General features: G+C 24.1%; 3 non-coding genes across 3 annotated transcripts in view; all 3 read left to right on the top strand.

The window, feature by feature from the left end:
* Nucleotides 1-10,278: 10,278 nt before the first annotated feature.
* LOC128668686 (small subunit ribosomal RNA) lies at nucleotides 10,279-12,188 on the top strand. Its single transcript, XR_008404338.1, has one exon. It is a non-coding gene; the product is annotated as a small subunit ribosomal RNA (ribosomal RNA).
* A 410-nt stretch (nucleotides 12,189-12,598) lies between these two features.
* On the top strand, nucleotides 12,599-12,753 carry LOC128668683 (5.8S ribosomal RNA). The gene has a single exon (XR_008404335.1). It is a non-coding gene; the product is annotated as a 5.8S ribosomal RNA (ribosomal RNA).
* A 240-nt stretch (nucleotides 12,754-12,993) lies between these two features.
* The window catches only part of LOC128668690 (large subunit ribosomal RNA), a 3,926-nt gene continuing 3,897 nt past the window's right edge, over nucleotides 12,994-13,022 (top strand). The window contains exon 1 of the ribosomal RNA XR_008404342.1: nucleotides 12,994-13,022. This exon is cut by the window's right edge and continues 3,897 nt beyond it. This is a non-coding gene — a ribosomal RNA (large subunit ribosomal RNA).

Genomic DNA, 13,022 nt, shown 5'->3' on the forward strand with positions numbered 1-13,022 from the left:
AAAAATAGTCGATTTTTTAAAATCAATTTAATATAGATTTACATTCATCGTTAAGTAAATCGTTTGTTTAATCAAAGGTATCATCTTAGATTTTATTATTATATATTAAGATAATCTAAGAAATACATATTTTTAGTTATAAATGAATACTAATGTTATTTTTAAGAAATAAATAAATAAAAAAAACGTGTACATTAGAATAGGCTACAAAAATTGACTATTATTTTTTTTCTTAGCTATATCGAAAATATTATTCAAAATGACGAAAAAAAAAATTAATGAAAGTTTGAGCCCTTAATATTAATTTTAAAAGGTCTATCATCGCTATTTTTAATTTTGTTTTATATTATGATGTTTTACGTCAGAACTGCTAAAACATTGGATTGAAAGAAATTCATTTTCATTTATTTTCATGTAAATTTTAATTTCCTACAAAAAAGGTTTAATTGAAAATTTTTGTCAGACAAGCCGTTTCCGTTTAATAAAGCTTAATAAATTGGTATATTTTTTTGATTTAACATTTTTACTTTTGAATTTTGTAACTGGCGAATTGATAAATATCTAAAAAAGACCATGACCGAAATCTTGAAGAAAATTTAACGCTCTACAAAAAAGGTCTCTTAATATTTTTTGCTAAATTCACTCCGTCGAAAGTTATTCAGGTTATTAAAACCGTTTTGACTCAACTTTAACCTTGAATAACTTTCAAAGGAGTGCATTTCGCAAAAAATGTTAAGAGACCTGTTTTGTAGAGCGTTAAATTTCCTTCAGGATTTCGGTCATGATCTTTTTTAGATATTTATCGATTCGCCAGTTACAAAATTCAAAAGTAAAAATGTTGAATCGAAAAAATATACCAATTTATTAAGCTTTATTAAACTGAAACGGCTTGTCAGACGAAAATTTTAAATCAAATCTTTTTTGTAGAAAATTAAATTTTACTTAAAAATAAGTGAAGATGAACGTCTTCCAATCCAATGTTTTTGCAGTTCTGCCGTAAAACATCAAATTATGAATAAAAATTGAAAATAGCGATGATAGACCTCTTAAAATTAATATTAAAGGCTCAAACTTTTATGAATTTTTTTTTTTGTCATTCTAAATAATATTTTCGATATAGCTAAAAAAAAAATAATAGTCAATTTTTTTGGCCCAGTCTAGTGTACATTTTAAAACAAGCTTGGATGAATGTGCAGATATACTGATGACAGCTACTGCTGCGTGGTCAGGTATATTTGAAAAGAAAACAGTACCCTTTCAGGTCAAATCAGTGCTTTTGGAAATTTTTGTTATCAATCAAGTACAAATCAAGAATTATAATGCATAGATGACTTTGGTATATTCTAATTTTTATTGTTATTGGTTACATGATTATATTGATTATAAATAGATATATGAATTAATTATAGTATATATATATATATACATTATTCGGTTTAAAAAACGAGATTGGAAAACACATAAGCGGTGTCGAATTCATTTTTCAGCCCAACGATACATCATATCAATATTTAAAAAGTTTTTAAAGATGAATATATAAAATTATTATCATTGGTTAAAAAAAAAATTGATTGAAGTTATGAATAATTTGTTGATTAAAGTTACTGATAATGTTAGAATGCATCGTATATTAATTATTAGATTTTGGCATTGGTACAAGTTGTCTATTGCACTCAGAACGCAATGGAAATTATGTTAATGCAGAAACAAATAAAAATAATAGATATGAAAATCTTCGTAAGCATTATTATTTTAAGAATTGTAAATGATGAAAAAGTGGATTATTATGTATATTTTAATATCTTTTCTATGTGAGTTATAAAAAAAATAACATAAGTCGGTTATAATAAATTTTAAACAGACCCAATAAAAAGCATGAATTATTTGAAAGAAAAAAATAAAAATTTTAATTAAAAATCTATGAATGAGTAAGAGCTTATTGCTTTAAAATTTAATGATAATACTCATCGGATGATAAATGTGTGTTAAAAAAATTTTTTTTTTTTATTACTGGTAATATTTTTTTTTTCCTACACACATGTTTCAGCAAATAAAATGATTATACAAATGAATACTGTATATAAACGTTAATAAAATAAAACGTCTGAATATTGTATGTGTTTGTTATTTATAATTTTCTTTTATTATATTACGATACTTGTAAATTTCTTATATTAATATTTTTTAACTTGTATAAAAATTTCAATGGTAAAGCAAAAAGACTATAACAGTTACTCCCGTCGTTTACTCATGTGTACAAGATGAATAAGTAACTTTTCTAAATAAAAAAAAAAATATATATATATATATATATATATATATATATATATATATATATATATATATATATATATATATATATATATATATATATATATATATATATATATATATATATATATATATATAAGAAATTCGTAAATTATTGCGAATGTTTATATTTCTTGATTTATTTAACAATCACATTTTTATTAATAAAACTGTAAGCAGTAAAGATATAAACATTAAAATTTAATTTATTAATGATAAAGAATTGTTTAATATAGATATGATAAAAAAAAAAATAAATAATAATAGTAATAAAGAAAATAGAATGTGATTTAATATAATGTGTACAATAAAAAAAAAAAAAAAGTATTTGTAAAAAAGTTAGACTATGCTGGTTGGTGATTGTTGGATGGTCGATGCAAAGCGTTATGAGCAGTAGAATACAGTAAGCTTACTGTTTTTAAGCTAAATGAAGTATTAGTGTAAAAAAATGATGGAATGATTATAATTAAATTTAATTTTTAATATGACGGTCAGTATATGTAATGTTAATTAAAAAAAGTAAAAGATAATAAAAATTCGACTATTAAATATATATTTCACAGATCTTAAAAATTTAATATCAAGTACAACAAAATTAATAAATATTGTAGACTCTATGCATTAAGTTAGTGATAAAAATTAAAAAAACTTGAACAATGACTGAATAATTAAATAACAATTTTTATCGGAATGTACTTTTTTTTACTTGTACTATTATTGTTTGTATATTGATTTGCATGATCATCAGTTAGTTATTAAAAGAGGTATAATGGAATATTAAAAATAAAAAAACAAAAAAAAAAAAAAAAATGTTTTATGTTTAAAAAAAATGATTTAATAAACGCATTCTTAAAAAAATAAGTACATAGTATATCTATATAAATTTATTAAAGTTAAAAGATATAGTTTAAGACATATGTTAGTAGTCTATCGATAAGAAGGAGTATTATTTATAATTAATTTAAATTATTGATTTTTAGTCGAAGCTATAAAACAGCAATCGAAACACAACGCAAGACCCGCATGAGAAAATTGTATATTTTTATTACAATATACGAAAATATATAATTGCATAATATAATGTTCATATAAATTGAAAGTGTATTTGTTTTTTTTTTTTTTTATAAACTATAAAAAATAATGTAACGAAAATATAATCGAGAGATATTTTATAAAATATAATAATGCTGTAAAAAAGTAATAATGTTCATTATACTTGTGAATATTTTTTTAATCGGGTAGATGAATATTCAGTAGTTCAGTTAAACTGAGAAAAGAAAATATAACTACTGATTAATAAAAAAATATTTAGGAAAATCAGAAATCTCAGTATATATTATAAGTAGATCTGATGATGATATCAATATATACAACTCTATGAAAAACTAAATAAGACTTTTTTGGGTTTAAAACATGATTTCAGACATGATTGAATCAATATTGTATGCTTAAAATTTTATAAGTCAATGATATATATTAATAGAATAAAATTGCTTATGTGTTTATGATATAATTTTTAATATATAGTTTGAATATGTATATATGCTAACATATAATATTATATATCATACTTGTATGTGTTAAAAATATACATTATTGTGTAATTAAAGTGGCAAAGAATAGTTATTTTAATATATATACTCAATTATATTATGATATATACATGCAGAAAGTTACTGCATTCTACCAAGTTAATTAAAAAATCTGTGAATATAAAATAAAACTTATATATTGAAGATATTTTTTTAATAACCATATTTTATTAATGGAGAATAAAAAATATGAGCAATAAAGAAATGATTATAAAAAAATAGTTTGATTAAAAATTAAATTGTAATATATAATTATTAATAAAACAAATAATATGAAAATAGATTTAACTTACAGCAATGTAAACAAATGTAAAAAAAAAATTGCTTCTAATATTGAAAGAATATAAATTCTAATATTTCAATTCGGAAAAAAAAAAAATGAAGAATTTTAGAATGGATCAAACTGTTAATAAAAAGATTAAAATGTTTAACTCGAGTATAATGGATATACCGTAAAAATGTAACTGTTAAATTTGAAAAAAATTAAAAACCTTGATGTATTGATAATAAGTTATTTGATTATAAGAGTATATTATAAATACAGTTAATTTGTATGTAACAAGTTTGAGTAATAAAAATAACAACAAGTAATAAAACTATGTTGAATAATAGTTGTTACTTGGTTGAGGCAAATTGTCGTTAGTAGTGGGCATAAAGTAAGGTAGATATTATAAAATACTTCCACTATTGAATCGTGAGTATCAAAAATGTTTGATACAGTATAAAAGTTTAAGAAATTTTTTAATTTATTACAGAAGAATATCATGCGCATTATAATTATATAGTATTTTTATTTTATAAAAATAATACTTAGTCAACATTTCATGCTTGATAATAATTTAATATTAAAAGAACAGTAGAATGGAAACTGTAAAGTAGTTGCAAATGCTGGTATCTAAAGATAAGTTGGTTACTAAGAACAATTGAGTTTAGCCATTTATTAGTGAATGAATAGCTAAAAAATATACTATTATAAATATAATAGAGTTTGATTGAATAAATATTTTTAATATATGAAAAAATTTTTATGAATTTAAAATAAGAAAAATGTAGCACATAATATGTTAAAAATTTATTAAATTTTATAGATTTCACCTGGTATAAAGATTATTAATGGAGAAAATATTATTATAATTTTCTCTTCATTCATTGATAAAGTTTTTTTTTTTTTTACGTAATTGTAAAAATTTTATACATCATAAATTCAATACAAAAATTTTCTTGGAGCGAGAAAAGATTATATTGGTCAAGAAATGATTCCTTGCACCAAAAAATTTTTTATAGTTCTAAATAACTTTTTAGTTTCAATTCACAATGCGAAAAATTTCTTGGGGTAAGTAAAAATTTTCTTTAGGCGAGTAAAGTTTTTTTGTGTCAATGAATCCTTTTTTTTTCTATGCACACTTTTTTGGGTTTGAGAAGCTTCCTAAAACCAAATGGAAATATAAATCTTTGTTATTTTGGAATAAATAATATAGTATATATTCAGTGTCATTTAGTCATATTTAGTGACAAAACAATTAGAATATTAATTTATTTAAAGAAAATAATTACGATCGTATTTTTTCTCTCGTAATTTAAATGTAATTCGAATGATACAGATAAATTGATTTTTCTCAATGATTGATAATAAAAAAGTTCCTAAAAAAAGCGCCCTGATCGATTTTAAGATTTTAAGAGCTCGGCATTAAAATAAAAATAACTAGAAGAGAATTAAAAAAAGAATTTATCAAAGATAATTTGTAGGAAATAAAATAGCCTACAAAAAAGATTCTATGACATTTTATGATTAGTCTGGTAGTTTTACCGGAAAAGTAAAAAAATTTCAAAATATACTCTAACTTGACTTCAAACTCCAATAACTTTTGAACAGATGGATTTATCAAAAAATGATAAGAGAGTTGTTTTGTAGAGCATTCAATTTCCTATAAAAAAAAAAAAAAAAAAAAAACTGTATTGAAAATTTCTGAATTTTCATTAGGTTGACATAGTATAAAATTCAGAACGAGTAAAAATAAATTCATCGAATTGTATCAAACTTTGACGTCGGATATCTTGTGAATGGTTGAATTTATGCAAAAGTCATAGAATATCTTTTTTGTAGATCAGTAAATTTGCTACCAAAAGTTTAAGTAGAGGTTTTTAGTATCTTAATTTTTTTGGAAGTTATATATTTTTTACTATGTTACTAAATGAAAAATCGAACATGAGCAATAGCCACCTCTGAATATCAATATTAAGACCTCAAATTTTAACTGTTATCATATTTTAAGATACCCTTTCGATTTTTCAATGTTCATCAAAAAAATAAAAATAGACCCCTAATTTGAAAAAGTCTAATAAATGTAGTAAGAAAGATTTTTATTACCAGACATTATTGAAATTAAGTATTTTGTTTATACAGAATAGCAAATAAATGTAATATTATTTTTTTTTTTTTTTAATATTTTCCAAACAATGTTTTTGTAATGGTTTATATATAAATTTATACAAATGGAATTTTATCAAGATATTGAATGTATACTATACTTATGATAAAAATTAGTTATTTTTTTTAACTAATATGTTTTATTATTATATATCAAACCATTATAAAATTTTTAAATTATTTCAATTTCAATTGAAAAAATAAATAATAATTAACATATTAAATGTATACTATACTAGTAATAAAATAAAAAAAAAATAAATAATTTATAAAATTTATTTATTTATAATTTATATAGAATCAATAATAAGAATTAGTTATTTTTAGTAATAAATAAATAAACAAAAGAATAAAAGAAAGATAATTATATTAATTAATAAATTTTTATGTTAATTTAATTAGATAGTAATAGAGATATCTTGTTATTTAAGAAATATATACATCTTAATTGAAATGATGTTTCAATAATATGAGAATAAAATCATGATAGTCATGATTTTATAACTTAAAGTACATAGTTAATTGAATATGAGTTGATGGGAATAAATATTGCAATTATTTTCTCTTCATTTATTAATAAAGTTTTTTTTTGTTTAAAAAAAAAAAAAAAAAAAAAAAAAAGTTAATTCAAATATAAAAATTTGAAAAAAAATACTCAAGTATTAAATTCTGAAATATGTTACTAAAATACGTACATAATTTTTTTCATTACGCTCATCTTTATGGCAATAATAATAATGATAATAAAAAGTATTTATATAAATATAATAAAAATGATTATTATTACCAAATATTATTGAACAGAAAAGCAAATAAATATAATATCATTTTTTAAATTTTAATTTATTAATTTTGCTATTTTATGAAATAAATAACAAGAATTAGAGTTATTTTTTGTAACTGATAATATTTGTTTTTATTGTATATTAAACTATTTAAAAATTATTTTATTTTCAATTAAAAAAATTAATAATAATCAATATATCAAATGTATACTATAGTTGTATTAAAATAAGAAGAAAATGATTTAAAAAATTTATATTTTTTATAAAATCAATAAGAATTATTAATTACTTTTATGCAACTGATAATATTTGTTGTTTTATTATTATTATTATTTTATATCAAACAATTTTTAAAATATTAAATGTGTAATTTAAAAAAAAAAATAAAATAATTTATTGAGTTTATTATTTTTATAGAATAAGTAATAAGAATCAATAAATTTAATTAGATAGTAACGTGGATATCTTGTTATTTAAGAAATAAATATATATTTATTGAAATGCTGTTTCAATGATATGAGAATAAAATCATGATAGTCATGATTTTACAACATGGAGTATGTAGTTGACAGCAATTGGGTTCATGGGAAAAATATTATTATTATTTTTTCTTTATTTATTAATGAAGTTTTTTTTTTTTCCAAGATTACGTAATTGTAAAAACGTCATTTTTTTTTTTTTTTAATACTTTTCAAACAATATTTTTTTAATGGTTTATATATTAATTTGTATAAATGGAATTTCATTAAGAAATTGAATGTATACTATACTTGTAATAAAATGAATAAAAAATTTATTAAAATAACAAATTTTACATAATTTATTTATTTATTTATAATTTTTATAGAATCAATAATAATCATTGGTTATTTTATACAACTAATAATATTTATTATTATTATTATTATTATTATTATATATCAAACTATTTTAAAATTATTATATATTTAATTAAAAAAAATAAAATAATTTATGAAATGAACAATAATTTATTAAATTTACAATTTTTATAAAATAAATAATAGGAATTTGAGTTATTTTTTGTAACTGATAAAATTTGTTTTTATTACATATTAAAGTATTTAAAAATTATTTTATATTCAATTAAGAAAATTAATAACAATCAATATATCAAATGTATGCTATAGTTGTATAAAAAATGTAAAATAACTTATTAAATTTATTATTTTTATAGAATAAATAATAAGAATAAATGAATTTAATTAGATAGTAACGGGGATATCTTGTTATTTAAGGAATAAATATATATTTATTGAAATGCTGTTTTAAATGATATGAGAATAAAATCACGATAGTCATGATTTTATAACTTGGAGTATGTAGTTGGGTAAAACTGAAATTGGTTTATGGGGAAAATGTTATTATAATTTTCTCTTCATTTATTAATAAAGTTTAAAAAAAAATTAAAATATAAAATATAAAAATGTTTAAAAAAAGTAGTCAAGTATTAAATTCTGAAATATGTTGTTAAAATACGTACAAATATAATTAGAGATTTTTATTAGTATACATTATTGAAATTAAGTTTTTTGTTTACAGAATAGCAAATAAATATAATATCATTTTTTTAATTTTAATTAATTATATTTACAATTATTATAAAATAAATAATAAGAATTTGATCTATTTTTTAAAAATGATAATATTTTTTTTTATTATACATCAAACTATTTCAAAACTATTAAATGTTTAATTAAAAAAAAAAAAAAATTAATTAAATAAAAAATAATATATTGAATTTATTTATTTATAATTTTTATAGAATAAATAATAAGAATTAGTTATTTTTAGTAAGTGATAATATTATTTATTATTATAAAAATATATTATATTTAATTAAAAAAGAAAAAAAAAATCAATAATATTATTATGTGTATTAAAATAAATAATTTTATATTGAAATAACTTTTTTTTATTATGTATTATACTATTTAAAAAAAATTATTTAATTTTCAATTAAAAAAATAAATAATAATCAATATATCAAATTACACTATAGTTGTATTAAAAGAAAATGTTATTAAAAAATTTATTTTTTGTAATTTTTATAGAATCAATAATAATAATTATTAGTTATTTTATACAACCGATAATATTTATTATTACTATTAAAATTATGATATGTTAATTAAAAAAAAAAAAATAAATTAATTTATTAAATTTACAATTTTTAAAAAATAAATAATAAAAATTAGTTATTTTGTTTTTTAACTGAAAATAGTTTTTTTTATTAAATATCAAACTATTTTAAAATTATTCAATGTTTAATTAAAAAAAAATAAAATAATTAATTAAATTTATATATTTATAGTTTTTATAGAATAAGAATTAGTTATTTTTAGTAAGCAAAAATATTATTTATTATTATAAAACTATTTTATATTCAATTAAAAAAGAAATAAATAATTTAATGTTTTTATCCAAACAATTGAATTATTTAAAAAAAAAAAAAATAATAATAATTATAGTACTATGTATATAAAAATAAATAATTTTATATTAAAAAAATTGTCTAAGTGGCAACACGTAATTTAGATACAGGGAGCTACCGTTGTATCCGCCGCCGCTGACGCGGCTGGCAGTTAGCGCGCTACTGTAACCCTTTTAGACGCCAGCTCGTACTAGTATGAAAGAGTAGTCAGTTGAAGCGGTTTAAGTAAGAGCTGGCTGAAACTGGCTACCGTGAAATGATATACAATATCATCAACGCATCAGTACCACGGGTCGATGTCTATGACTGAATGACTCTTTATGTGGTAAATCGCTACGGCGTTTATATAATATTATGTATAACTTAAAAAAGTGTACAAATATAAAACTGAGTATCGACTTACTTGTTTCCGAGCAAGAATAAAATATCACGTTTACGTGCATATAAAAAACCAAGTCGCTTTGATAATAAAATATCTAGCGAGAGTTAAAGTTAATAAAAACGAGAGGATGTTTGAACAATAAAATTATTATTCAATTTTGTGAATAAATAATGTAAATTTAAAAATTTTTTTAAGTGTTGTATGAAGCAAATGCTTACAAAAACAGCACCACTTTAACAGCGGATAGGATTTTTAAAATACTATCATGTATGTATAAAGTGAAAGAGGAGTTATTCTGATGTTTTAAAAAATAAAACATGTAACGAAGCTCCCTGGTTGATCCTGCCAGTAGTCATATGCTTGTCTCAAAGATTAAGCCATGCATGTCTCAGTACATGCCGTATTAAGGTGAAACCGCGAATGGCTCATTAAATCAGTTATGGTTCCTTAGATCGTACCCACATTTACTTGGATAACTGTGGTAATTCTAGAGCTAATACATGCAAACCAGAGTTCCGACCAGAGATGGAAGGAACGCTTTTATTAGATCAAAACCAATCGGTGGCTTGTCCATCGTTACTTTTGGTGACTCTGAATAACTTTCTGCTGATCGTATGGTCTAGTACCGACGACGAATCTTTCAAATGTCTGCCTTATCAACTGTCGATGGTAGGTTCTGCGCCTACCATGGTTGTAACGGGTAACGGGGAATCAGGGTTCGATTCCGGAGAGGGAGCCTGAGAAACGGCTACCACATCCAAGGAAGGCAGCAGGCGCGCAAATTACCCACTCCCGGCACGGGGAGGTAGTGACGAAAAATAACGATACGGGACTCATCCGAGGCCCCGTAATCGGAATGAATACACTTTAAATCCTTTAATGAGGATCCATTGGAGGGCAAGTCTGGTGCCAGCAGCCGCGGTAATTCCAGCTCCAATAGCGTATATTAAAGTTGTTGCGGTTAAAAAGCTCGTAGTTGAATCTGTGTTTCATACTGTTGGTTCATCGCTCGCGGTGTTAACTGACATGTTATGGAACGTCCTACCGGTGGATTTAGCTGAGGTCAAACTTGGCGGTCCAATTTAATCCTATCGCGGTGCTCTTAATTGAGTGTCGAGGTAGGCCGGTACGTTTACTTTGAACAAATTAGAGTGCTTAAAGCAGGCTTATTTTGCCTGAATACTGTGTGCATGGAATAATAGAATAGGACCTCGGTTCTATTTTGTTGGTTTTCGGAATACCGAGGTAATGATTAATAGGGACAGATGGGGGCATTCGTATTGCGACGTTAGAGGTGAAATTCTTGGATCGTCGCAAGACGAACAGAAGCGAAAGCATTTGCCAAAAATGTTTTCATTAATCAAGAACGAAAGTTAGAGGTTCGAAGGCGATCAGATACCGCCCTAGTTCTAACCATAAACGATGCCAGCTAGCGATCCGCCGATGTTCCTCCGATGACTCGGCGGGCAGCTTCCGGGAAACCAAAGCTTTTGGGTTCCGGGGGAAGTATGGTTGCAAAGCTGAAACTTAAAGGAATTGACGGAAGGGCACCACCAGGAGTGGAGCCTGCGGCTTAATTTGACTCAACACGGGAAACCTCACCAGGCCCGGACACCGGAAGGATTGACAGATTGATAGCTCTTTCTTGATTCGGTGGGTGGTGGTGCATGGCCGTTCTTAGTTGGTGGAGCGATTTGTCTGGTTAATTCCGATAACGAACGAGACTCTAGCCTGCTAAATAGGCGTTTTTGGTATCTTGAAAGATTTACTTGATTTTCGGATCAAGTGATTTTTACTACCAACGTAAATAAATATCTTCTTAGAGGGACAGGCGGCTTCTAGCCGCACGAGATTGAGCAATAACAGGTCTGTGATGCCCTTAGATGTTCTGGGCCGCACGCGCGCTACACTGAAAGAATCAACGTGTCTTCCCTGGCCGAAAGGCCCGGGTAACCCGCTGAACCTCTTTCGTGCTAGGGATTGGGGCTTGCAATTATTCCCCATGAACGAGGAATTCCCAGTAAGCACGAGTCATAAGCTCGTGTTGATTACGTCCCTGCCCTTTGTACACACCGCCCGTCGCTACTACCGATTGAATGATTTAGTGAGGTCTTCGGACTGATGCGCGGCAATGTTTCGGCATTGCCGATGTTGTTGGAAAGATGACCAAACTTGATTATTTAGAGGAAGTAAAAGTCGTAACAAGGTTTCCGTAGGTGAACCTGCGGAAGGATCATTAACGTATAATATACAATACAAAATTTTGTATCTGTAATATATATATATAAATATTACTTTCAAAAGTGTTAACACACGCTATGTAAAAAGTAAATTGAATGAATACTTTTGAGTATCTTGAGAAACTTTGTGTTCGATTATATTTGTATCACATAGTCATGGTAACCTATACTAGTCTATACTCTAAATGTCTTGTGCATATATTGTATCGATGAGGTTTTTAAATGAATATACGCCATGACTGAATTATATTTACAAAGTTTCGTTGCCATATACATCTGATGTATAGATGGCAATTTTATATTAGAATAGGATAATATGTTTCTAATGTAAAAGACATTTTGTCAATGTATAAAAATTAAGCTAACACGCATAAAAAGAAAATGTAAATATTTTCTAAAAAAAGATGATTATCCTGAACGGTGGATCACTTGGCTCGTAAATCGATGAAGAACGCAGCTAATTGCGCGTCAACTTGTGAACTGCAGGACACATGAACATCGACACTTCGAACGCACATTGCGGTCCACGGATCCAATTCCCGGACCACACTTGGCTGAGGGTCGTTTATTATATAAAAACTGCTTACATTGAATGTACTAGCGAGAAAATATACACTGAACGTTCATTATTAATATTTGATTATAAAATACGATAATGTCGTTTGAAAATATTATTTTTACTTGAATCAGTGAATTGTTATAATATTATGGTACAACTGATTTTCGAGTTTACGAATTATATTTATATTATAGACCGTAAACAGTTGTTACTTTTTAGTTCACTGGTATTTTAATTCAAATTGACGACCTCAGATTAAGTGAGACTACCCGCT

This window comes from Microplitis demolitor, chromosome 9 (genome assembly GCF_026212275.2).
Source record: "Microplitis demolitor isolate Queensland-Clemson2020A chromosome 9, iyMicDemo2.1a, whole genome shotgun sequence".
Classification (NCBI taxonomy): Eukaryota; Metazoa; Arthropoda; class Insecta; order Hymenoptera; family Braconidae; genus Microplitis; species Microplitis demolitor.